Source organism: Ictidomys tridecemlineatus, chromosome 2 (genome assembly GCF_052094955.1).
Source record: "Ictidomys tridecemlineatus isolate mIctTri1 chromosome 2, mIctTri1.hap1, whole genome shotgun sequence".
Taxonomy (NCBI): domain Eukaryota; kingdom Metazoa; phylum Chordata; class Mammalia; order Rodentia; family Sciuridae; genus Ictidomys; species Ictidomys tridecemlineatus.
The window spans coordinates 83,438,177-83,462,634 of NC_135478.1; positions in this window are offsets into that span (position 1 = coordinate 83,438,177).

Genomic DNA, 24,458 nt, shown 5'->3' on the forward strand with positions numbered 1-24,458 from the left:
TCCCAAAGGGGCCAGAACGTGGGGTCGCCCTCGCAGGGCGGGGAGTTAACACCAGAAGAGGACAAAGGCTCAGCTGTGCAGGGTTCCAGCAAGGAGAGGAGGACGCGGTCAGCACAGAGGGTCCCTCTCCAGCCCTCAGGAAAAACCCTGACCGGGAGGGACGGTCCCCAAGGTGGAGAGCAAGGTCCACAGGCTTTTTGAAGGCTGTGGCCAGAGTGATGTCAGAATCATGGAGGACGCGGAGGCCAGCTGGGACCACCTGAGCTGGGCCGAGAAAATACTGCTAAATCCCCAGGAAGCCCGGGTAAGCACGGAGTCAGGCCGAGTGACACCCCCACAAACATGTCCACAGCCTCGCCCCTGGGGCCGTAAGCACGCCACCCCACGCGGCCAGAGGGCTTTGCAGATGCCATTAACCCCGTGGACCTTGAGATGGGGAGCTGGTCTGGGCTTATCCAGGTGGGCCTCGTCCAAACACATGAGCCCTGAAAACAGGGGCTCTTTCCCAGTCAGAGTGAGAGAGGATCACCGAAGAAGAGACAGGAGATCCTAGTCACCCCTGCTGCTGGGAGAGGAAGGAGACGGCAAATCTGGGAATGAGGGAAAGGCAAGAGAGCAGAGACCCTCTTCTGGGACTTCCAGAGAGGAACGCAGCCCCCCAGCTCCTTGATTTGAGCCCACTGAGACACATTTCAGACTCCTTGCCTTCAGGCTCTGAGATAACGAATATGTGCCTTTTAATTGTTATTGCAACAACAGGAAACTATGCAAGAAACAAAATATCACCCATTTCTTTCTGAGACTGCTGAACTCATGTAGGACTCTCACCTGGCTGAGCCTAAGAAGCTTAAAAGCCACGTGTTTCTTATCATTTCCAGAACAATCCATCATTCCGAAGTACAGACACCAAAAAAATGCAATGATCATGAAAGAATTGAACTGAAGTGTCCCTGTTTATCAGTGTTTAAAATGTTGTTTTGTTTTGGTTTTGGTATTAGGGATTGAACCCAGGGGCACTCAACCACTGAGCCACATCCCCAGCTCTTTTTTATATTTTATTCAGAGACAGGGTCTCCCTGAGTTGCTTAGGGTCTCACTAAATTGCTGAGGCTGGCTTTGAACTTGAGATCCTCCTGCCTCAGCCTCCCGAGTTGCTGGGATGACAGGCGTGCGCCACCACACCTAGTTATGTGTTTTAACTTTCTAACTTTTAATTTCCCATGACCACAGGCTAAGCAACATATTTATTCTGGTTTTTTTCCCCCCAAGGCTAGAAGTTTTTTAGAAATATTTCTTCCCCTCGGAAGCCAACTGAGAATCTCCATTTGAGGCGGGGTTTCCATTCCAAGGGAAGACTCCACAGCACTCCTTCTCTGCTAATTGGAGCTCTTTTTTATTTTTTAAGTATACATTCAAAAGAGGGAAGAAAATGGGAGTCATCTATAAAAGTGCACCCCTCCCACACACATCCAGAGAGAGGAAAATAGATGACTAAAAACTCAAAGTCAGAAGGAAGCCCAGAGAACTTATTTCAAGGAAACACTTAACCTGTGTTTTAGACCAGAAACCGGGCAGCATCTCCGCCTTCTCCCCACCCCGTTTCCTCTTCCTGGGCAGACAGGAAGTCAGCCATGTCTCCTCAGCCTGCCTTCCAGTCACCTGGTGGATCATGTGGTCCTGGGACAAGGGTCCCAAGAGGCCCTGCCAAAGAGCAGACTGAGACGTCACCTCCGCCCATGAGGGTTCTTCACTTCTGATAGTGAAAAGAATTTCCAGATGCGTCAAAAATAAGGCACAAGCAATAGCCAGACAGCCCAGAGGCGGACTAGGGGAGAAGACAAATGATAGGCCCAGGGTCAAGTTCACGACTTTCTATGTGATTTTCCTGGGAAGAAATGTGCGGGTCCTCAGGCAAGCCTCTTGGGAAATCAAGTCTCCTGACAATCCTTGGGAATGCTCCCCTTGGGTCGACCATCCTACCCATAAATCATTAGTGGACACATTGGGTGAGCCTTGGAATACGGTGATGTTTAAATTAATTATGGTTTTTGTTCCAGTTGATCTGGTGCCAGCACACTGTGGGGTTTCTTCATTCCATCTAAAGGAACAAGCGAGATGGGTTACTCGTGCCTGTAGATCTGGCCTTCTTTCTCCGGGAGCCCACCCATCTCAGTGCGACTGGTTCTAACCAATGAACTGTGAGCAGAACTGGCCTTGGACTTGCAGGCTGAGCAGATACGGGCTGGCCTGTCTCCCCACCATCTTCTCTGCCACAGAGACCTGCCACTCATGGGTTCCAAAAAGGGAGAGGTTCGTCCTGACCTGAGCCCTATTGGCCTAAGTGAGAAGCGGCCCTTTTGTGGAGTGAAGCCCCTGACGTCTTGCGGGTCGGGGGTTCCTTTCTGAAGCCTCATCTGGACCGTCCTCAGGAACACTGGGGCTAATTTTCGTTTCTCTCTTCCGATTCCCCAGGGATGGAAATTCATCCTGAGGAAGGCCAAAAATCAGTTGTAAGAAAAAAAACAAGCCACATATTTTTCTGCACATCTGAGTGTAGGATGAGAAAATCTGTTCTCCTGCTGAAGATGCACCAGCTCTCTCTCGCTTGCTCACTCCTGACACACTCTGAATTGTCCAGGCAGAAGGAAGCTGAGACCCAGAGAGAGGGGACTCTGGCAAAGTCACAAGTCCATCAGGTCCAGAGCCAGGATTGAACCCAAGTCTCTGGCTGCAGAAGGCAGGATAGTGGCCCCCTAAGGTGTCCCTGCTCGACATGTGTCACTTTATATGGCACAAGGTTCTAGAGATCCAAAGTCCAAAAACAGTGTCCAGGCTAAAGTCAAGGTGTGGGGGGGCTGGCTCCTTCTGGGGACAGTCCCAGAAGCTGCCCAGCCCCTGGCATCCCTCCACCTCTTTGGTTCCATCAACTAGGGATGCGTTTCTCCTGCCTCCATCTCAGGAGGGCTGCTGGGATGACCTCAGCCCCACCAAAGCTTGTCACCTCAAACCCTTTAGACCAGACCCACCCCCACTGTCCCAGGTTCCAGTGATCAGGACATGGACATCTTGGTGAAGGGTGGGGACTGTTACTCAGTTCACCACGGGGTGGGGCACTGGCAGATGGTTGGCATTCATCCCTGGCACTGGAGGGAGAACCCAGAATGTGGATGTAAACAGACGTGCAGGACCAATGACTGAGCCTGATCTCGTCCATCCTTGCTGGCTCCTGACCTGCACCCGGCTCTCTCCGAAGACCTCCAAGCACCAAGAGCTTCCTGCTTCTCTCTACTCTTATTCCTCCCGAGCCACGCGGTCTGTAGGTCCTGAAGAGGGAGGCGAGAAGCAGGGCAGTCAGGTTCAGACCTGCCCATTCCACAGTCCCAGTGCCAAGCACCCTGAAGCCACTGTACTCCCAACGCCCCAGAGATGTGGGGCTCTGGGGGCACAGCTGACACCCACATCCCCATCCTTGTCCCTGGAACAGGAATAGTCACTCCCAGTTGCAGCGCGTAGCTTCCTGGTGAATTAGGAGAGAGGACATGTCTTCATCTCTGCTTTGTCAAAATACCGACAGGAAATGAGCAAAGAAAAGTCCATTGTCCCTCCTGCTCTGCCCTCCCCACACTGGGCGGCTTTCCTCTTGCAAACTGGAGACTCGAATCTGAAAAAGAGACAGAAGGACACCACTCAACTCCTACCGATTCATGTCAGTCTCTAAATGCTGATGCCCCACGCTCCTGACACTCTCCTGTGGATGGCAGCTGGCAGAGCAGAGGGACCGCATGCTTGCAGCCTGCCCCCAGGCCGCGATGCCCAGAGGCACCTGAAATTCCAGCCCCAAGTACTAATCTCTTGTGGGACTGTAACACATGACCACAGACTTAATAGGTTAACAACAAAAAAAATACCCTATTATAGTCCTGGAGGTCAGAAATCTAAACCCGGCCTCACTGGTCTACAAGCAAGGCTCACCAGACCTGGACCTTCTGGAAGCTGCAAAAAGAGAATCCATCCCACGCCTCCTCTGGCTTCTGGCAGCTGCCTGCCTTCCGTGGCTACCGGTTCCCTTGCTCTGCTCTGCCTCCCAAGGCCCTTTACCTTCTCCTCCCAGAGCTCCGATCTGCGCCCCAGCGTCCCTGGGTAAGACCCGTTCCTGAGGCTCATGCCCGGGGGGACACATAACCCACCCAAGAGTCATTCTGCCCTCCTCCTGGACCTTCTTCATAATAGCCCAGGAGCAGAAAGAAGCTGCAGGTCTCAGCAGCAGAAAGGGGACGAACCGTGGTGACACACACACACACACACACACACACACACACACACACACACACGACAGGATGGCACCCGCCCAGCAGAAGGGACAGAGCTAGCGGTGCAGCAGCTGCTGCAGGGTGAAGCCGGGTTCCAGGGGGCGCCCGCGCGACTCCACGTCTTGAGGTTTAAGAACAAGCAAGACGTGAGTCGAGGCAGAACTCGGTGATGGATGGACGGTCAAGGCTGGCCGTGGTCAGGGAGGGCGGCTAGAAAGGACACGCGGGAAGTTCCTGGGGGGTCGGAATGACCTCTTGATCGGGATGCTGGGGACGTGGGCGCGTTCATTCATCTAAGTTCATCCAAACACACTTAGGACTCGTCGTGTGGGATGCAGGTTGTACCTCGATGACGGTCATGTTTTCCACAAAGGACCACGTATCTGAGGGTGATCTCGTCATGATGCTGGAAACCCCTCGTTATCTAGTGACATCGCAGCTCTCACGATGTGCTAGTGCAGAGCTTTACACACGCACTCGTGGTGATGCTGGTGGGAACTGACCTCCCGCAAGGCCAGTCAGGCACCTACAATCACGAGTGGCACATGATAACTGATGGTGACGATAAATGGCCATGTCACTGGTTGAGTATCCCCTGACCCAGGCTCTGATCCTCATATGAGGACACGCTGCTGCTTATTAAAAAAAGGGACAGCAGGGGTGGAGCCCAGGGGCAGGGCCAGCGTCCAGCATGCATGAGGCCCTGGCTTCCCGCCCCCCAGCCCCAGCCCTGCAGGAAAAATGACCAAAGAGTCGGCCACGTCAGCCGGTCGCTGCCTGGGCCACCCGTGTCAGCCACATCCCTTGATCCCTCAAGAGACCAGTGTCCTCCGCCCTCTGGGGTTGAGTCAGTGCCCTCCAGGAGGTTCACACAGTTTTCAGAACAGATCGCCATTGTTAAGTGACACGTGGCTGTGCCTGCACCCTAAGAGGAGGTCATGAGAACGCAGCCCAGGGGAGGAGGGCACTGGGGGGCCACGTGGAGCAGAGTGAAGCAGGAGGAGCTGGGAGGCGCCCGTCTCTCATCACAGCGGGACCCCAGGGCCCGTCACCCAGCGAGGCTGGCCTGGGCCAAGGGGAGGAGACCGGGGCCGCGGGTTCAAACCCCCTGAGCCTGAAGCCAGATGTGCAAACCATACCTCTCCTCGATCTCCAAAAATCTGCCTGCCCAAGACAGTGAAAGGCTAGGTGTGGCGGTGTGTGTGTGTGTGTGTGCGCGTGTTTTCTCCTTAGGTACCAGGGATGCAGCCAGGCCCTTGCCCACACGAGGCGAGCACCCCAGCCCTGAGCTCCACCCCAGATCTTTATTTATGTATTTATTTAGGCCTGCCCAAGAACTGCGATTTCAGAATGTTTGAAAAAGCTTCAGTTAGAGCTCCGTGAGTTTTGAGTGACATTGTGGGTGATGTCAGCTAGGAAAGGGCAGAGGGTGGGGCGGCTGGAGAGGCAGCTCCAGGATTTTCACTTTGCGTCCTGGCTGGCTGCCGCCCGCCTAGGCCCCAGTGCACCTTCCAGAGGGGCCAGTCCGAGGGCCGAGCCTGTCTACACTGGCTGAGGAGAGAATCTGGTGTTTCCTGGGCTATGTCGGGTGCTGAGAGGGGAGAGATAAATGAATCAGGGAAAGGGAGAGACTCGGTGACCGTGAACCAGAAACCATAGCATGGATTTTTTTTAAAGGTATCCACAGGGCCAAGCTTTTGACATGTGACTCTGTCAGACAAACCGGTTCTTAGCTGTTTCCTCGAAGGGATGGGCCACACTATAGTCACCTCTCTGAGAAGCTGCTCACCATAGCAACAGCCACAGACTCATAAAGCAAAGCCCTGAGATTCGTGGAGACACGGAAACCGCCACAGCACAGGAGGGTTCAAGAGCCACCCTCAGGACAAGGAGGTCCAGGGAGCCAGAGAAAACGGACAAGTGAAAGACCTGCACACTGTGTCCACGGGGAACTGTAGAGAGGCAGGCCGGACTCTAGTCCAGACAGTGGACACACCTTTTCAAGAAAACCTGGAAAAATCACCAGAACTCATCAAAGGCGCCCCAACACACACACACACACACACACACACACACACACACACACACACAAATAACAAGGACATCCTCATGTCTTACTTCAGTAAAAGGAGAAAGTATTAAGAAATTTTATAAAAGGTATCTGCAGCTAGAAATGCTTAAACTTTTTATTAAACAACTCTCAGATAAAGGAGAAACCGTAAAATGAATCTGCAGAATTTCTAAAAAATAATAAAAATTCAAATACTGCCAATCTAGGGACACACTTATCGCAGTGATTAGAGGGAAATACCTAACCCTTCAACACTTTCATCCATAGAATAGAGGATGATAATCGATTAAGGAAAATTTCCCAGCTCAGAGTGCCAGGGAAAAGGACAAGGAATTCTAAAACAGAGGCTGAAGAAGGAAATAATGAAGTTAAAAGCAAACATTGATGAGGTAGAGAATAGAAAACAGTACATCTAATTTATAAATCAAAACCCTGCTTAAAAAAATCATCAAGTAGGCAGACATTGATGAGGTAGAGAGTAGAAAACAGTACATCTAATTTATAAATCAAAACCCTGCTTAAAAAAATCATCAAGTAGGCAGAACACCAGCTAAAGTAATAAGAAAAAAGAAGACACACACCAAGAAATGCAGAACAAGAAGGGACAAGAAAGAAATAACTATTGAGACAGAAGAAAGTTTTAATAGCTTAAGGGTTGAACTGCCAGGTCGGTGGCGCACAACTATAAGCCCAGCAACTCAGGAGGCTGAGGCAGGAGGATGGGAAGTTCAAGGCCAGCCTCAGTAACTTAGTGAGACCCTGTCTCAAAATGAAAAATAAAAAGGATTGGAGATGTGACTCAATGGTAAAGCGTCCCTGAGTTTAGTCCCTGGTATGAGAGAGAGAGAGAGAGAGAGAGAGAGAGAGAGAGAGAGAGAGAGAGAGAATAGCATCTCCAATATGACCTTGTCTTAATCAATTACATCTGCAGCAACTCCATTTCCAAATAAGACCACATTCTGAAGGCCTGGGGGTCAGGCCTCCAGCATATGGATGCGGGGGTACAGTCCATCTCCACCCCAAGCCATCAGATACCCAGTCTATTGGAGGAAGAAAAAAATAATGGAAAGAAATTATCTCCATTTGTAAGCAATGTGATCGTGTATCTGTAAAACAAAATCATCAGCAATAAAACTGAAACAATAAAATGCTTTGATGAAATAGCAAGATATAGAAATAACATGGTGGAAGCCAATTGCCTTCACGTGCACAAATAACCAGTGAGAAGATAGAAAGGTAGGGAAACCCACTTATGATAGTAACTAAGCTGAAATACTTGGGGATCCATGTAACAAAAAAGTTGTAAAACCTACAGGAGGAACACTTCTAGAACATTCCTGAAAGCACAAGCACAGTTGAAGGTACAGGAAGACACGCTTGGATCTTGTATGGGGCAACCCAGCACCATAGCAACGTCTCTTTTCCCTTGAACAAGGTATAAATTTAAAGCAATCCGAGTTTAAAAAAAAAAATGGCAACATGCCCCGTAGACAAGCTATACTAAATTTTGTGTAGAAAAATAAACTTTCAAGAATAAGCAGGAAAACAGTAAAAACAACAACAAAAAAACCTATAAATTAAAATAGTGCACTACTGGTACTCAAAGAGATAGGAAGACCGGTGGGATCGAAATCCCAGGGACAGACAGAGCACCCATGGGACTTTATCAATGATAACTTCAGAAATCAGAAAATTATTAAGAATGATGGGCTCTGAGGAACTGTTTTTAGATCGTTGGCGACACATTAGAAGAAGAGAAAGCTAGATGCCTGTCTTGCTCACCTAACAATCAACTCCCACTGCATCCCAAAATAAGTGCAAGAAATGAAACCGTAAAGTACCAAAAAAAACAGGTGGATTCCTTTCCTAACGTGGAAGTCGAGAAAGACTTTCTAACTGTGACTCACAATCCAGATGCAAGAAAAGTAAGCACTGAGAAATTGACTGCACAGAAATCCAAACGCTTCCGTGTCAAAAAAAAAAAAAAAAGTCCACAAACAAAAGACGGTTTGCAAATGGAAAGAAAATGTTTGCAGTAGAGATCACAGGTAAAGGGTTAATATTCCTAGTGTGTGTATTTGTAAGAGCTCTTAAAAACCAGGAGAAATCAGCGACTTGGGAGGCTGAGGCAGGAGGATCATAAGTTCGAAGCCAGTTTCAGCAACTTAGCAAGGCCCTAAGCAATTGAGTGAGACTCTGTCTCAAAGTTAAAAAATGAAAAGGGCTGGGGACTGTAGCTCTGTGGTAGAGCACCATGGGTTCAATCCCAGAGAGAGAGAATGCAAAATATATGGACAGACAGCTTTATGTATTTTCCCAAAAAATGTATGTACGTATGTCTATATGTACGACATAATATCCTTTGTATATATGAAAAGATTTCTCATCAAGGGTGGAGCCCTCAGGAAAGGAGTTAGCGGCCCTCAGTGCACACCCTGTCTGTTTGTGTCTTGATCTTACACTGTGGGAGAGAAGGCAGCACAAGTTCCTAAAAAGAGTCAAAACGTGAATGCCTTTGAAATTTTGTCCCCTATTGCAAAATGTCCTCCTAAAGAGTTAAACCAGTCTTCATTCCCCCACCGTGTAGGAGAGGCCAGTGTATCACAATCCCGCCAAAGGCCCCAGAGGGCTGAGATTTCCACACACGAATGTGGGGGTGTAGGCATGCAGGCCCCAGAGCCCTGCCCGTCCAGCACAGGACAGCGTCCACACAGAACTCCCCCAACACACCGGGGCCTCCTGAATCAGAACCTGTGTTCTTATGAAAGACACAGATTTCTGGCCCCTGTCCCAGACTCACCTAATAGAAGCCCTGGGAGGAGAGTCCAGGAATCTTCATTTGAGCCGTTGTCCAAGGACGTTATTAAGTTTGGAGAACAGATGACAGTTGGCTCTTTATGGTAATGGAGGTTGGTCACTTCCAAAATGGCCCCATGAGCCGCCTCCTGGCCTTCACCTCCCCATCCTCTCTCCAGGTTGTGCCTGGTGACTTTGCTCCTGAAGAATAAACTAGGCAACTGGGATGGGGTGACCGTCCCCAGGGGAGGTCCTGAGAACTTGCCCACAGCCTTAGACCAGCATTCGGATGACGGCAGCCCCCACAGGTGGGGGCTGGAAGGGTCCTAGGGCAGGAATCCAGGGGGTGGTGCCCGATACCCAGTCTACAGAAACTTGCCTGTCAGCCAGCTTCTCAGTGCTGGACTAAAAGACCTGACCACAACGATTGTAGAGGAGGAAGCGTGGATTTGAGAGTTCATGGTTTCAGAGGTCTCAGTCCACGGAAGGCCGGCTCCATTCCTCGGGGCTCAAGGGGAGGCAGGACATCACCGCGGAAGAGTGTGGCAGAGGGAAGCCACTACATGGTGATCAGGAAGCAGAAAGGGTCTCCACGCTCCAGATACAAAATATACACCCCACAGCCACGCCCCCCATGAACCCCTTCCTCCAGCCTCAGCCCACCACTTCCAGGTGCCACTCCATCAATGCCATCAGGGACTAATCTGCTGAGTAGGTGAAGCCACGACCCAATCATTTCTCCTCCAGACCTTCTCTCAGTGTCTCACTCGTGAACTCTGGGGGGACACCTCACATCCAAACCAATAACACGGTGAGATCCTAAGTGTCACTTCAAGCTATACATTTGGGGATCATCTATCAGGCACGTGATTTCCCACGGCAGCCTAGAACAGCCCAGAGACGGACAGCCTGAGAGGCTCCAGGCCAGGGAACTAGTCCTGGGTTTCCAAGGGTTTGTTTGCAGGAGCTCAGCTTCCTAACTATCAACCAGTAGCTTGAATAAGACTCCAAAGTTCCTCCAGTCTATTACTGTATTTCAAATAGTGATTTATGGAGTCCCCACCCCTTCTTTTAATTTCCCCTTTTGCCCACATAGAACATAGGTGGTTTTTTTTGTTTTTTGTTTTTTCCAGAATCTCAAGAAAGACATGGAACAAATGGCTGGGAAACTGTGGGTGAGCTTCCAGAGCCACGTGATGTGAAGTAGGGGGATCAGCCGTCCACACGTGCTGAGATAAAATGGGACCAGGACTCTGAGGCAGCCCCCTGGAAGGGGTGATTGCAAGGTACACCCACAAAGACGTGCCCTAAACAAGGGCCCAACCTGGCCCATGTCCCAGGAGGCAAAAAGAAATGCTGAGAAGCCCCTGAAGGGCCACCGGGGCCACGTGAGTAAAGTGGACATTTCTGTGGTCTCCAAGTTCCAAGATCACCAAGTGCTGTGGGGGGAAGGAGTCAGGGATGTAGCTCAGAGCCGTGCGCTGAGCATGCACGAGGCCTGGGTTCCAAACCCACTATCATCATCATCATCATCATCATCATCATCATCATCATCATCTTAATAGGAGAAAAAATCCCGCAGAATAACCAAGGTGGACTTTTTTACCCTAAATCAATAGGAAGCTGGAAACAAACTAGATTTTTTAAAAGAGGAGGAAGACGGGCTTATCTAGCACACCTGGGCGTGTGCACCTCGAGGCGCCCCAGGATCCCGCCAATGCCCCTCTGTTCTCCCGGTGGCTGACAGAGCACCCTCTGACCTCTCATCCCCAATGTCCCTGTCTACAAAGCCGCGGCTTCCAGAAGGAGCGAAGAGTGACCACCACCCCATCCCATCCTCACTCCACGGTAAGCCGAGGCCCGGAGACGTGAAGTCATTGCCCAAGATCAAGGTCAACCAGCAAGGAGGTGGCGGGGCTGGGACTTGCACCGGGACTTCCCAGTCCAGCCACCTGGGCCTCACGTCTGACTCCATTCCCCTCCCCTCCGCAGCCCGGTGCGTCCTGGCACAGGGGACTTTGCTGGGTGGGGGTCACACACGCGCCAAGAGCCAGGCTCTGCCCGTGGAGCATTCCAGTGCGTCCTGTGTGGGGCGTCTCTAGTATCCGGGGGGGGGGGGTTCCCTCTGACGGGGTGAGGCAGCTGGAGACCACCTTCCAGGCCACCGCTGTCCATCCGCAGCCCCCGCCCGCCCGCGCTGCCGGTCCCTCCTGCTTCCCGCTTCCCGCTTCCCACTGTTGAAGGAAAGCGCTGGCTCTCGGCATCGCGAACGCTCTTCCTCCAGGCGTGCCCGTGTCACGGCTCCAGGGCCGCTGCGGGTGCAAGTCCAGGTCCCGCGCACACCCGCCCTCTGTCCTCCCGTCCCCGCCGCCGCCCGCTTCGCTGCTTTGCGAGCCCGACCCTGGCCGTCTGCGGCCCGCGCTTGCTGCCATCTCGTGGCCATGGAGGGAATTACAGGAGCGAGAGCAGGAAGCAGGGTCCTGGGAAGTGGTCAGCCGCGGGGAGGGAGGCCGGAGCTGTGATCCTGATCAACAACCTCCTGCTTCTGCGTACTGCACGCCTGCTCCTCACAGGGTGGAGAGGCACAGGGGACAACGGCTCAGAAACCACTTTCTTCTTCTTTGTCTTTTATTTTCCCCCTTTATTTTGGCTCCCACAGACTAGAGGCCGTGGACAGACGGCTGAGTTAACCCAGGTTTTTCTGAAGCCGTTCTGCGCTCTCTATTAGTTTCCAGGGACTTTCAATGTGACCACTAGGATTCCTGCCTTGGACTTCTGAAGACATTCCCGTTTTTAACAATTGCCTTCCAAGCCAGGTGCGCTGGCCCACGCCCGTCATCCCAGAGGCTCGGGAGGGAGGCTGGGGCAGGAGGATGGCAAGTTCAAAGCCAGCCTCAGCAACTTAGAAGGCCCTAAGCAACTCAGTGAGGCCCTGTCTTTAATATTTTTTTTTAAGGGCTAGGAATGTGGCTCCGTGGTTAACTGCCCCTGGGTTCAATCCCTGGTACAAAAAAGAAAAAAGAAAAAGACTGCCTTCCAAGACATAATCTAGAGGTCCTCCAAAAGAAATGGAATGTTGTTCCCCTGGTCGAGAAGCTTTAATACCACTGAGATAAAAATGCTACCCAAGCAAGCAACTCACAGATGCAGTGTATTCCTAACAAAATTCCAATGTATTTTTTACAGAGACGGAAGAACTCATCCTAAAATCCATATGGAATTCAGAGGAGCCAATACAATCTTTAAAAGAAGGAGAAGAAGGACAACTAAGTGGGGCAGCTCACATTTGATAATTTCAAGACTTAGTACAGAGCTAGGGGTGCTGTGTTAAGGTCTATAGACAAGTCAAAATAACACGTGGTATTTTGCCAGGGGAATGTTAGAGTTCTAAACAAGTCTGGATGGTGCCTGGCAAAATGCCAGAGGGAGTGGTTTGAGAAGTAACAAAAGCGAGCTATTAAGTGTGGAGATTCCTTATTGGTTGACTGATGTATCTAGTTTATGTTAATTAGACAAGCTGTGTGGAATGTATAAATAGCTCTGTTGTCCTACAATAAACGGCTCCTACTCCTGCTGTATCAATGTACAGAAGTTGTTAGTCGCCCACCCCCCCACCCCCACTATTTTGCCCAGCCAGCCGGGCTTCGGCAGTGCTGTTCTTACCTAGCACGAGTGAGGACCTGGGTTTGAGCCCCTACAAAGAAGGAAAAAAAAAAGGCTTGTCGGAGTTAGTATGACCAAAACAACATGGTAATGTGTTGCTTAGGGCCTCACCATTACTGAGGCTGGCTTTGAACTCATGATCCTCCTGCTTCAGCCTCCCAAACCCTGGGATTATAGGGGTGCACGACTGTGCTAGGCTATCTATTCTTATTTAAGTACCACCAGTAGACAAATGCAAATCTAAACCACCACAAGACAGCACTTCATACTCTTTAGGGTGGCCATCGTCTAAAAAAATGGAGATCACAACCGTCAGGGAGGACGTGAGGATACTGGAACTCCCGCACGTTGGCGGTGGAGGTTGAAAGTGGGACAGCCACCGTGGACCAGGTTGGCAGTTCCTCAAAGAGAGAAGCATAGAATTTCCACAGGACCATGTCATGCCCTAGGACCATGTCATTTGGGGAGATAGAGACCCCAAAAAATTGAAAACAAAGATTCAAACAGATTCTTGAACACGAGTGTTCACAGCAGCACCATTCAGAAGACCCCAAACATGGACACAGCCTAAGAGTTCATCACAGGTGGATGGATAAACAGAGGGCAGGTGTGTAGACAGTGGAGTATAACCATAAAGGAGCAAAGTTCTCCGACTCACACGCTAACAGGCCCAGGACTCCCGGCACTGGCCTCTCTTCTTGGAGGTGCTCAGTCGCTGGTGGCCGCTCTGACCCTTCCCCTTGGGCCACACCAGAGCCTGAGCAGCTCCCTGTCCCCCCAGCTGCTGGCTTTGCTCAGCTCTGTGGCACCGGGTGGTGGGATGGAGGGGAGGGACTCCCAGCCTTCTAAGCCACCGAGCCCCAGGGCCTATGTTGCCCCTGAACGGGGACAATTTGACTGAGAGCAGCTTTTTTGTTTTTGTTTCTAATGGTCGGTGGACCTTTTTACTTTATTTGTTTATTTATATGCGGTGCTGAGGATCCAGCCCAGGGCCTCCCACGTGCCAGGCGAGCGCTCTGCCACAGAGGGCCAGAGGGCAGGCAGTGTCCCTGGCCCGAGGTTTGCTTGTGAACTTTCTGCCTGGGCTGGGCCTGTCGGGGCAGTGTGCACAGGGGCAAGAGGAGAGACGGGGCAACTTTGGTCACTTGCTGAGGGGACAGAGGACACGGAGGCCACATGCCCAGCTGAGCCTCTTTTGCCGGGCCCTGGGTCGTGAGGTTGGGGTGCTTCCTGGCCAAGCCACACGGTGCCTCAGGTTCCCCCGGGGGTGGATGGAGCTGGACAAGGCATCGTTGTAGGAGCTGGTGAATGGAAAGCTCTAGACCACAGGGAGCACACCAGCGTTTCTGTCCCGTCCACCCAGGACCTGGGCCCTGCGAGTGGGGTTGAGCCTGCTGGCTTTCGGGTCTCATGTTTGTCCCCTGTCCCTGCTAAACGGCTGTCACAGCCACAGACTTGATGCTCTGTTCAAGGCCAAGTAAGAGAAACTTGGGGTGGGGCGGCCAAGCGGTCCCTTTCTTCGGGAAAGGCCCAGCAGATGTCCCACTGTGCAGCAGGGAGACCGCACAGAGCCAGGCCAGCTGGGCAGGGGACCGCTGGGTCTCAGGCTGAGCCCTGCGGGGAGAGAAGCCGGGGTGGGGGTCAGGGAGTGACCCGGCACCGTGGGACACCCCCTGCCTCTCCTTCCCGTGTCCTGCTGCCTGGACTCTCCTAGCTTCTCAGCTCCAGCTTAGCACCTGTGGCCCTCGGTCACCACCAGGGACGTCTCCTGGGTGTGCCCATGGGCAGCTGTGAGGAGCCCTGGCAGCTGTGACGTCCTGCAGTAGTGGCCTGGAGACTCTGAAGGCCTTTTGACCGGGTGTCCACCTTCCCCTACACTGGACCACACAGCTCGTCCTGCCCATGGCTCACGGGTGCTATGGCAACCGGTCCTCCGAGTCTAGGGGGTCCTCAGGGTTCCGTGTAGTTAGGATCTTTGGGAAGCAAAAGGTGTCCAGAGGCAACTCCTCCCAGCGGCTGACCACCGTGAGCCGAGCCCACGCAAACGTCCCTCCTGCCCCCCGAGATGTGTGCGCAGCCCCCGGGGGGTCTCCAAGCAAAGGGAACAATCTCAGAAAGAAGCACAGACTTGATCTAGTGTCGGTGAGAGCACGGGTGATCAACTGGAACATAATGTAAAACGTGTTAATTGGGACATAACATAGAATATGTTAAATGTCACCTCCGATGAGCTTGTTTCCAAGACGTCACCGCAACGCAGCTACTCCTGACATTTCCCTTCCTGCGGATTCAGCCACGTGTTCTTTTTCCTGTCTTATTTTTTGGTTTTATTGTGATAAAATATACACAAGACACGACGGGCCGCTCACACCGTCTTTCAGCATGGACTCAGCTGACCGCCTTCAAGGTGCTGTGGCGTCACCTGCTCCATGTGCAAAACTTTCCTGTCATCCCAGGCAAAAAAAAAAAAAAAACAACCCTGTACCCACTAAGCTCCGGGCGACCCGTGGGCTTGACATGGAAGGCTGGGGTGCGTCCCCTCCGGCCCTTCCCTCTGCAACAGGAGCCAGAGACCCTGCCCAGGCTCTGCGCCAGCCCAGGGAAAAGGGCAGGAGCGGCCACCTGTGCGTGCCCCACGCACCACGTTGGGATCAGCGCTTCCACATTTGAATCGATGGGCACGAGGGACACCAGCAATACCCAAGGTCCAGGTGACCTCAGAGACCCCTCAGCTGCGGGCCTGCAGACACGCCCCTCCCCCACACGCCAGCCCAGCTATGGGCATCTGTCAAAAGGTGGTTCCAGTCTAATCACCACGGTGACTCCAAACTAGCAACTAAAGAAAGCAATTTTTTTGTTATTTGTTTTTGTTTTGTTTTTATTCTTTATTATTTTGTTTTGTTTTTATTCTGCGGTGCAGGGGACTGAACCCAGGGCCCTGTGCCCTCCACCAGCTGAGCCGTATCTGCAGCCCCAGGGCAGTACTTTTGAGCACTCTCCAGCGAGTGTGATGTGACGTGAAGCGAGGTGACCTCTGCGGATGACCCTGTTGCAGACCCCACTCAGGCCACGGTGGATGTCACCTGGGCTCACGGCAGAAGGAAACCAACCGCGGTCCCATGAGAAGGTGGTAAGAATGAAGGGGTCATTTTTCCCAGCCTCGCTCTGTGGACCCCCCAACTCCAGCCTAGAGGTCTGCTGGGCTCCCCGAGTTCCCCACGCATCACCCAGTCCCGCCCCTCCCTGGCTCCGGGGGCTGCGTGTGTCCCCAGCAGCTCAGCTCCAGCCCTGGCCATCTCGGGAGAGAATCCCCTGTTCCGTCAGCCGACTGTCAAGCGGGGGCCTTGGACACGGAGCCCAGGGCTGAGGGACAGGGACGGGCCTGGAGGAAGATGGTGGAAGATGGTGGTTGACGGGGAGCGTTGGGCTCTTGGTCACGTTTTTAAAGCGAGCTGCCTGCCGTCCACAGGGCCTGTGGGGGGTCGGCTCCAGCAGCCACTCACAAAATCCTCTAATCCTCGTCCTCAGATGCGTGGGAGCAGCATCTCTGGGCACCGGGCTGATCCCCAGCCTGCACATCTGTGGCCTGGCATGCAGAGGGCCTTGCAGATGGAACCCGAGAGGGTCACCTGGGTTACCCAGGGGGACACAATGTCATGGCAAGGTTTTCTGTAAGAGGAGGCAGGAGGTCAGATGGAGGAAGGGGCCCGTGACCCTGCTGCCTACGTTGATGGCTTCAGGATCAGAGGAAGGTGCCCTGAGCCAGGGAGTGGGGTCCCTGGGGACTGAGACAGAAGTGGGAGCTCCCTGGGGCTCCCAGAAGGACCCGACCCTGCAGAGGCCCTGACCTGAGGCTTCTGACCTCCAGCACCGTGCGCGGCAGGGTCCGTCTGCCTAAGCAGTTCAGTGGGTGGTCACCGGGTACAGTGGCAGGTGGGCACTAACAGAGTGGCCTTGGACAAGACCTGCATCGCCTGGTCTAGAAGGTGAAGACGGTGTTCTCTGTCCCCTTTACCCTTGGGGACACTTAAAGGTGAGGGGACTTGGGAAGGGTCCCACACGTCGACCTGTAACTCCCCCTGGCCGCCTCCCTGGGTGTTCCCGCCCTTGGTGCCACCTCCTGGACTCTCCCTCCCCCACTGGGCTGCGGGAATCTCCCGGCGAGTCCTCCGCGGTCTCCTCTGCACACTCAGCTTCTCACAGGCCGCAGGTGGCTGGCCAGGTGTCAGCCGCTTGGCCAGAGCCCAGGCTGGGAGGCCACAGGATAGGAGTGGACGGCAGCTGGAGATGGCCGCGGCCTCCAGTGCAGCTGGATGGCCTTATCTAGCTGGCCAGGTGAAGCCTCTCAGATGGCCTGGCCAGGGGCACCGGGCAAGCCACCCAGGTACAGAGACCCCACCAAAGCTCCAGGCAGGCCTTCATTCCAAGGTCCCTGCTCCAGAATGCGCCACCCAGCCCCAGAGGGTGAGTCTGGACTTGTTGAAGCCAATCCCAGCATCCAGTGCTCTCCTGCCAACAAGCGCCCCCGGGGTGGGTGAGTGATTGATCCAGTTCTTGCCAATGAAGCATCAACATCAAGAGGATTCTGCTGAGAGATTCTGGGAAGATTGTCTTTCCATTAGGAGAGAAAAGGGCCAAAAAAAAAAATCTTTCAAGTCTTTTTTCCTCTCCTCTTCCTCTGTCTGGACACTGTTTTCTGAGATCGTGATTTCCGGAGCTTCAGCAGCCATAATGTAACCTTGAGGTGGCAAGTCGAAGACTGATATATCCAGGATGAGAACGTAGAACCGAGGCAGCTGGGACAGCTGATTCCGGGTGTCAGTTTGGTAGCAGAGTCCAAGTGTTTGGCCAAAGGCCTATCTTGATGGTGGCGTGAAGGTATTTTTAGATGTGGACCAGCAGACATTATCGGGACAGTGGGTAGACTCTGGGTGAGGGCAGTAGATTAGAGAACACCTGGCCTCCTCCTCACCGTGGTCATGGTGCGGCGCCCAGGCAAGAGTCCCTTGTATAGAAAATGTGTGCAGAAGTATCTGGATGTCGCCTGTGTGACTTATTCTCGAGTATTACAGGAAAAAGAAAAAACGCACGTGGTGTAGGTGTGCATGCACACGGGTGTGGAGCCAGAGAGACAGAGAATGAAGCACACTTCATGTTTGAAGAAGCTGAATGAGGACGTGTAAGAATTTACCGTCCCCTTACAACCTCTCAGGGAGCTCGATGCTAATTGAAAAGACAAATTCAAACAACCAAAGACAGGAATCAGGCTTCAGTCTGGATCCATCTAGTGTGGACGCCGGGCTGGGCTGTCCTGGGGAGGATGGGGCTGGAGGGCTGGTCCCCGGGTCCCACCACCCTCCGTCAATCATGGGCTCTGCTCTGCTGAACCCCCTCCACAGACTCCGTGATGACCAAGCCACCTGGAAGCAGATGCTGGGCCCTCACTGTTACTCTGAGGGAGTTGGAGGTCCTGGGTGGGACTTGCTCGGGGCACGTCTGCGGCAGCACAGGGCCCCCGGCTGAGCCCTGGAGATGGCACTGGCGAGCCACCAGATCTGTGGCATCCGCCCCTCGGTCTTCCCTGCCCTGGTTTCCTGTCTGTAAAGTGCACACACCTCAGAGGCTGCGTGTGGAGAGGAACTCAGGTGGGGTGTGTGCAAAGAGCCGGGGACAGTCCTGCCACAGCTCCAGGGCTCTGTGAGCGCCCGCTGACCGTCGTCACCGCTGTCACCAAGCCAGTGGGACTTCCTGCAGACAGACAGACCCATGTGGGAGCCCTGTGCACCTAGCACCTGCTCCCTGGTGACGGGAGCTGGTTCCTTGTCCCTTCAACAGTGTCCTCGTCTGTGAGATGTGGATGGCATAAAAAACCTTGGGTTGATGTGAGGTTTCGATGGTAACAAGCATATGACCCCCTCAGCCTGTCGCTGGGCACACGGTAGCCCTCAGTCCCCACAGGGCTGGCGGCTGGGCTCTGGTGAGGGCCTCTCCCTGCCTGCAGATGGCGCCGGCGAGCCACCAGATCAGATGCCCAGATCAGCAGGAAGTCCCTGTGACCTCGCTTAACCTGAGCAGGCTTCTGAAGGCCCAGTACAGTCAGCAGAGGGTTAGGGCTTCCAAACAGGAATCTGGTTGAACGCGATTCATAGGATCCAGTAATCAACCCCACTGCTGGGTACTGACTCAAAAGCATCATGTCAAGGAGAGATTTGCGCACACTTCTTCTAACAACACCCTTGACAATAGCCCACCTTGGGAGCAATTCAGGAGACCGTCGATGGATTACTGGGTAAATAACTGGTATGCATGCAGTGGAATACTAGTCAACCTTCAAAAAGGAAGGAGATTTTTGACATGGCTTCAACATGCACGAACCTTGAGGATCTCCAGGTCAGGGACATAAGCCAGTCACACAGGACAAACCCGGCATGACTCCACTTATAGTGATACTAGAGTAGTTAAGTTCATAAAGACAGAAAGAACAGTGGTCTCCCAAAGCTGGGAGGAGAGAGGAACAGGAGGGGTTGGTCAGTGGGCATGGTGCCAGTGTTTCGAGGTTAACAGTCTGGAGATGGTTAGCTCAACACTGGGAATCGACTTAACACTGCTAACCTGCAAACCCAGAGCTGACTAAGACGGCAGATCTTGCAAAGTGTGGTGGCACACATCTGTCATCCCAGCGATTCAGGAGGCTGAAACAGGAGGATTAAAAGGTTGAGGCTGGCCTGGGCAACCTAGGGAGACCCTGTCTAAAAACAAAAAGAAAAAGGGGATGTGGCTCAGTGGTGGAACCCTCCTGGGCTCCATCCCAGTATACAAAAAAAAAAAGATGATAAATATTGTGCACGTTGACCACAATTTTAAAAAAATTGAAGCCCATAAAAATAAATTACCTGGAAAACCCTATAGGAGGAATAAAAGGGGTGGACCACCAGGGGGCGCTCTGCACCTGCTCCCGATTCACAGCCCAGCTGGACCTGCCCCACGGCTACAGGGGAAGCCAGGGGCAGAGACCCGGGGGAACATAACAGGGCTCCTCTCCCCTCTGTGTGGCACCCCCGCCCACGTGGGCCGGTTCTGCAAGCTCGAGCTGCGCAGAACCTCAGCCGCGGCCCCAGGAAGCTGCATTCCTCCTCTGGCTTCTTCCCTCTGAGACGGAGACCCGGTGAGTCCAGGATCCGTGCCCTGCACCTTGCCCGACTGCCCACGGGCTGGGGAAGAAGGGCAGGCCTCAAGGACTCACCCGCCCCACCCCCCGGGGAGTAAATGGGTTCCACTAAGATGCTGGAGCACAGCCCCGGAAATAGGTCAGCCACCGCAGGTGCCAAGCTCCAGACAGACCCGCTCCAGGGACCCTGCTGCTCACTGTGCCACCTCCCTGGGCCTCGGTTTCCTCACCTGTAACATCTGGATGAGGCCCGTGGGGCGGCTGGAGAACTGGAAGAGCTTCGTGGAGTCCCTGGTGCCTAGAGCCCCCCTTCCCGTGAGGACGCCCTGAGTGTCCCCTCTTCCTGGTGGCTTCCTCGACACCACTCTTCAATCTGTGCTGGCTTTCTCTTAAGAAACCTCTTGGGAGGAAACCCAGTGTACCATCTTCTGGCCACAGGGTCAGGGAGTCCACTGGACAGGACTCACTGGGTTACAGGTAGTAGAAACCCCGTCAGACCATCTCAGGGAAATGTGTCACACGGAATCCAGGTACCTTCTTGGGGTCATCTCTCCCTCCCTAAGACTGCTTCCCAATTTCCCTCCCCTGCAGCCATGTCTGGAACACATGTCCACATTCCCCCACCCCATCCATTCCTAGAGATGCCGAGCACTCTCCCACCCCAGGGCCTTTGCACCTGCTGCCCTCTCCACCTGGCAGGCTCTTTCTTGATCTCCCATGGCTCTCTACTCCCCTCTTCCAAGCTTGGGCTCAGTTCATCACTTAAGTGGTACCTTCCCTGACGAGCTGATGAAAATTGTAACCCCATCTCACCTCAGCATGCTCCCGTCTCCTCACCACCTGCTTGCTTCTTGAACCCTGGTTCATGAAAGGATGGATTAACCCTAATCCCTGGTCCATAGTTCACTCTCATCAGCTTTTGATTAGTAAATCTACTCATATGATGTCATAAACACCTGTAAAGCCACCACCCAAACAAAAACTAGAGACTGAACTTAGATCTAAGGATCGCACGCCCCCAACCCCCAGGATCCCATTCCCACCCACCCTCCGTGATCCTCATCCTGAATCCTGGATTTATTCTACCCTTGTTTTCTTTTCATACAGTTAGTGTCACATCCCTGTGTGCCCTTAACACTATAGAAAGGGAATCCTGTTTACCTAGCAGGATGTTTTTTATTGAATATTCTATCTCAGAGACCCACCCGTATCTCAGTGTGTGGCTACCGTGCCTTGATTTTGAGCACCGCGTAATATTTCACAGTGGGAATTCAAACATGGTTCCTTCATTTCCTCTCCATGGATGAGCCTTTGTTTGTCTCCCAGTTTGGGCTGCTGTGAGCAGAGCGGCTATGCACATTCTTCCCTGTGACTCAGTAGCAGTGGCTCTAGGATTTCTCCAGGGTACAGACCTGAGAGTGCAACTAACTGCTGGCTCACGGGTGACGGAGCTGCCTAACTAGGGAAGAAAAGGCCAGACTGTTTTCCAACGGGGTTGTGCCAAGTCGCACCCCACAGGTGACATCTGGGGGCTTTGATTTCCCACAGCACCTACATCTGGTGGTGATCGATAGAGTCTATGTGTTATGACTCAGGAACCTTCTTACTACCTGTCTGAGGGCGGGGCCACTAAAGGCCACACTGAACCAGATCCCCAGCTGGATGCTGTTTCTTAGTCACCCAACAGACAGCTCGGTGTTCTGCGAGGTGCAAAGCGGAAAGGAATTGAGAACCGCAGCTCTACCACTCAGACTCTGTGGGAACTCGGGCAAGTCACCTAACCTCTCTGAACGTCAGTTTTTTGTTTTCCATGTGTATAATGAGGAGGAGACCCCCAGACACACACCTTGCAGGAGAATGGTGCAGAGTATAGGTACCTGGCATGTAATAGACACTCAATAAACCACACCTGTTACTCAGTGAGCACCAGCCACCGCAGCACTGTCCTGGCCTGGAGAGGTCTCTCCAGCAGGGACAGATTTCCCTGCAGTGGCTGTTTATGACATCAGGTGTCAGGTCAAGGTGTGAACATAGGAGCACAGAGGAAGATGGGGTGAATTCAGGGAAGGCTTCCTGCAGGAGAAGACAGCTGGGCAGAACTACGTCGCATGAGACAGGAAAACCCCAGAGACTTGAGGTTTCCTTTTCAAGTTGCTGCCAAGACCTTGAGTGAATCCCTTTTCCGCCTTGGGGCCCCCAGAGCCCCTTCTATAACCTAAGGTTGTTGGCCACCAGCCCTGAACCTCTGAGGACCTGCCTCCTTTGAGAAGTATCTGCTCAAAGCCGGACACTCGCTGCCAGAAAAGTGCAGACACACAGTCTGTAAGCAGGGGAGAGGTCTTTAAGGACCCCCAGAAAGCCACTGATGGCCCAAGGCTAATGTCCCAGAGCCCCACGATCCTGTGGGGGGTTGTCCCTGCAGACCTGGACTTGCCCTCTGGCCGGGACTCCATCCAGTCTGCAGAGGTTGGACCCACGGTGGAGAGACCACATGCACAGGAGTGGCCTCCAGCCGGCCAGCTGGGTTCTGGGAACTCGCCCCTGAGCAGCCCGCCTCTGACCTTGCCTAGTTTATCTCCATCTGCCCTGGGGAGGCAGAGAAGCACGAGCGAGCGGCTCCGGGCAGGCTCCCAAGCAGGCCACTGACCCCCATCTGCCTCCCAGGCCCGAGTTCCCGGACGCATCCTTCATCCTTCCCAATCTAAACACCCGCAGGCTCCGGGTGGTCCATCCTGCTCCCAGCTGATGTGTGTCCCCAGCTGCATCCCGCCTGCCCGGAGGGAGGGCCTGACCATCCGTTAACACTCGAGCTGCTGCCACCACCAGCCTCCCCTTCCATCCAGTCACCCAGCATTTATTGACCACCTATGGTTGGCAGGTAGCTTTCAAAGAGATGGTAGAGGGCCTGCCCTTGCCTTCCTCCAAGATGCCCCCATTCCTGGCCACATCCCCTCCCTAGATGCTGTACTGTCCCTCTCACCTGGAGCAGGTGGGTGCTCTGGGGAAGAGGGCCCTGGGCTGGCTTCCTGGGTGCTGCGGCAGAATCCGGGCAGGGTGTCCATGTGGGCACTGGGCTAAGTGCTGTGTGATCCTGGGCCTGTGTCCTCCTCTCTCTGAGCCTCAGTCTCCCTGTCCATGCACTTCAGACGCCATGGTTCCATTTGGCTCTCATAGGGCCCTTGCCAGCCTCTCCCCCCCCCTCCACTGTAGTGAGAGAAGACACCCAGGGGACCCCAAAGCTTTCTTTAGATTGTCTCTTATTGGTTCATTCAAGCATTTATTGAGCACCTATTGTGTGCTATGCCCTGGACTGGGTGGCTGGAATGCAAAGATGACAGAGGTTAAGCAGGAGACCCCTCCCCACCCCGCTCCCTGTCTCGCCTGCCTGGGCGCAGGCGGCCTCGCGGGGTCCCCGCGGGCCTAGCTGAGATGCGGGGCGCCCCAGACTCGCGTGTGGCGCCGGCGGCGCTGGGGCCGCGCTGTCTCCTCCCCTTCCTCCTCCCCCGCCCCCTCCCCCTTCCTCCCGAGCGCGGCCGCGGTCGCCGTCGCCTCCCACCCGCGGGATCCCGGCGTCCGGCAGCGGCTCCTGCGTCCGTCGGTCGGTCGGCGGGGCAGTGTGTCCGCGCGGCGGCGAGGGCCGGGGAGGGACCGGCGCGGAGGCGGGACCGCGGGGGAGCCCGGGAGGCGGCGGCGCTGGGCGCGAGCGGAGCCGAGCCAGGCGGAGGAGAGGCGGTGAGCGCGGGGCGACGCGGGGCGACGCGGGGCGACGCTGGGCGCAGGGGACCCACCCCCGGCGCCTGCGGGGTCCGCGCCGGCGGAGTCGGGCAGGGACGGGGCTGCTCCGGGGCGGCGGCCGCGACCTCCAGCTCGCGACTTGGCCCCCACGGTGCCGCGGTCCCCGAGGGGCCCTGGGCCGCGCCCGCCGCCGCGCACCCCGCATCCTGCGCCCCCCGCGTCCCCGCCGGGCTCGGGCCCGGGTGCCGGGAGACGCCGGCATCGCAGGGGGCTCTGCGGGCGGCGGATCCGGGACCCCGCGCCCCGGCCTCCCCCTTGGGGCCTGTCCCGGGGGCACCGGGAGGCGCGACCCCGACCCCGGAGCCCCCGCCGCCCCCAGCGCCTCCCCATTGTTCTCGGGCGCCCGACGCTCCCGGGAAGGGGGAGGGGGCCGTGCTCGCCTCTTAAAGGGCCCTGTCCCCTCTGTGTCCCGCAGGTCGCGAGCGCCAGTGGGGTGGGGCGTGCCGCGGGCCCCCGCCCCCTCGGCCCGGGTCCCCTGCCCAGCTCCGGAGTCGCCAGTCGCGCGCATCGGCCGCGAGTCCGAGCCGCATCCCTGCCCAGGGCGTCTTGCGACCACCGAGGCCTTCCCGGACGACGCGGAGAGGGGACGTGGGGGACACGGACGCCCCCTTCCACAGGACCGTCGGGAGGGGCGGGCCCGAGGCCGGGAGAGCCG